Source organism: Nanorana parkeri, unplaced genomic scaffold, assembly GCF_000935625.1.
Source record: "Nanorana parkeri isolate BGI_ZX_2015 unplaced genomic scaffold, ASM93562v1 scaffold708, whole genome shotgun sequence".
NCBI lineage: Eukaryota > Metazoa > Chordata > Amphibia > Anura > Dicroglossidae > Nanorana > Nanorana parkeri.
In genome coordinates, this window is record NW_017306976.1 from 553,970 (window position 1) to 556,993 (window position 3,024).

At 42.7% G+C, this 3,024-nt stretch overlaps 1 long non-coding RNA gene across 1 annotated transcript in view; it reads left to right on the forward strand.

Annotated features, from left to right (window-relative positions):
* Positions 1-1,230: 1,230 nt before the first annotated feature.
* LOC108793002 overlaps positions 1,231-3,024 on the forward strand; it is a 17,362-nt gene continuing 15,568 nt past the window's right edge. Inside the window, exon 1 of the long non-coding RNA XR_001941620.1 lies at positions 1,231-1,309. This is a non-coding gene — a long non-coding RNA (uncharacterized LOC108793002). The remainder of the gene's footprint in view (positions 1,310-3,024) is intronic.

Below are 3,024 nucleotides of genomic sequence, written 5' to 3' on the forward strand. Positions count from 1 at the left end.
CCACATTGGACCCCAGGCTGAGGATCCACACCAGGACTCGTGAGGAAGGGGAGACTGGGTGGACCTTAAAAAAAAAAGGGGGGTATGTGTGTGTGAGATTGTTTCTGTGGTTGTGTGTATGTCTGTCAGTGTTTTTGAGGGTCCGTTCACACTAGTACAGTGCATTAAACACATAGTACTGTGCCATTACCACACCGTACCATGCAATTGCACCTACCGTGCATTCTGGGGTGGGCGGTGTGTTGCATTGCCATTCATTTTAATGGTACCCCAAATGCATCCTCTCACCCCACAGTTCGGATTCTGATGTGACAGTTTTTCTAGAACAATACAGACTAATGATTTCAGGACAGTGGTGGAGCGCCAGAGCCCGGTCCCAGCTACAAGCGCTGCAACCGCTACAACCCTTGTAGTTCTCATAAAAATCCCAAGTATCGGCACCGGTATCTGAACATCCCTAAATATTATTCTGCGACCAAGTGTCAGTGTATCATTGTCCTGGGACTCCCAGTATATGTGTGTCATTGCTCTGGGACCATCAGTGTCAGTGCATCATTGTCCTGGGACTCCCAGTGTTAGTGCGTCATTGCTCTGGGACCATCAGTGTCAGTGTATCATTGTCCTGGGACTCCCAGTATATGTGTGTCATTGCTCTGGGACCATCAGTGTCAGTGCATCATTGTCCTGGAACTCCCAGTATATGTGTGTCATTGTTCTGGGACCGTCAGTGTCAGTGTATCATTGTCCTGGGACTCCCAGTGTTGGTGCGTCATTGCTCTGGGACCATCAGTGTCAGTGTATCATTGTCCTGGGACTCCCTGTATATGTGTGTCATTGCTCTGCAACCATCAGTGTCAGTGCATCATTGTCCTGGAACTCCCAGTGTTGGTGTGTCATTGCTCTGGGACCCAAAAGCAGTCTCACCAAACTGGATCTCAGCTTCTGCTGCACACAGGAACACGGGATAAACAGCAGCATACACTGTGGGAGTTAGGTGACCGAGCTGTGAAAAACTTTTCTGCCTGAAAGTATTGCAGAATGATATCATTTCTTACAAAAGAAGCTGTGCTCAGTGTACATGGATTAATACCTAATGGTGTATATATAAGACAGGTTCAAATTAAGGAGAGAGGAATGGTGAACGTCGATCCACTCTCCATCTTCACTAAGACTGGCACTTTCCCAACCATCTGAAGAGACGTATGGATATATAAATGCTTCGCCTCCGCACCAGGAATATAATCTTTAGCAACCGATTCTCCATAAGCTTGAATTTTTGCTTCTGTAGATGCCTCAGTGGGTTTTCCCTGTTAAAACATTCATATGTTCATGGTAAGACAGATGGATCTGGTATCTTGGTGGATATTGGAGTTTTGGATAAGATTCACAGAGTTTGGTATCTCAATGCCAAACTCTCACACACCTTGGGAGCCCCAGATGTACTCTAGACCCGCCTGGAAGGGTCTTTGGGTCACCGTTAGTGAGACACTTACCCTTGGTGACCTCTCAACCATTTATTTGATTTTTTTCGGACTTTTTTATATATACAGGTGAAACTCGAATAATTAGAATATCGTGCAAAAGTAATTGCTGCAAAATTGGCCCAAACCAAGTACTGAGTACTTATGCATGCTTGTACTTTTCAGAGGTCCGATATTGTTCTATGTACAATCCTTGTTTTATTGATTGCATGTAATAATCTACTTTTTTGAGGTTGTGGATTTGGGGTTCTTGGGGTTTTCATGAGCTGTAAGCCATAATCATCACAATGATGACAAATCACGGCTTGAATTATCTTGCTTTGCATGTAATGAGTATATCTCATATATTAGTTTCACCGCATAAGTTGCATTAGTGAAATAAATGAAGTTTGCACGATATTCTAATTATTTGAGTTTCACCTGTACATGACTGCAAGGCACCCCTTGACATTTGATTAGTCCCACATGAAACTGAAATTGGTATACTCCGAACATATGAAAAATCTGCTGCTGCAGGTACTGGCAATATTGCTTTTCATGCTTTCTTGTACTCCAGGTAGTGATTGTAACTTAATTCCTTAATGTTTTAGTATGTTTTCTTCTGTTTTGGAGAGGAGGCCTTAAATCCTATTCGACATCGTGTCATTACATACACGGCAAAGAGACGTAAAATACTCTGATCTTACCGACACATGTTTTCTCAAATGTTCTCCATCTATTTACAAAGCTGGTCGATTCCTCCTCGCTGTGTATGTCCATCCATGACTATGATATGGTAGCCTCTTGTTTTATTGTTGTACGCTTTAGTTATGTTATGTATTCATTGAAAATCCAATAATACAGATGCTCCTCGCTTAACGACTTACCTGTTTTGCGACCACTCGCACTTACGACCGCCCTCCGACCTCGCGCGTCAGTGCGACGTGTCGCCGTGGGAAGTGATGTCCTCCGATCTTCACTGCGGGTCCCGGTGAGTATTTTCATTGCCCGATGTACAGTACGCTGTTCGGTACTGTACATCTGCGACGCTATACAGAACTGTACTAATGCAGTACTGTATAGAGTTCCTCACTTAACAACCAATCCGTTTAACGACCTGGTCGTAGGAACGGAACTCGGTCGTTAAGTGAGGAATACCTGTACATGCTAAAAAAAAAAGGATTCACAGAGTGGAAACAGAGGTCTTCTAGAGATTCGGCAATGTCTACTGCTCTGTAATCAACCCAACCACATTTTTTTTTAATGTATTCTCTGAAAATTCAAGACGCAAAACACCAGAGAAGGGTAAATCAACCAATCAGAAGTGTGCCATCAGGCTACAGGTAAAATTATACCATAAAGAGTTTGTAAATGCAAGGTGAAATGTGACCCCCCTGTACCTGTACAACTTGCGATACAACAAGTACATTATATATATATATGTTTTATGTAGATATTTTAATAACCCAAACCGCCATCAGACACAGAACACGCCGTTGTATTCATTGCACAATGTCATTTATTTCTTCAATACATTGTCTGTAATAAATAAATTAACTACATA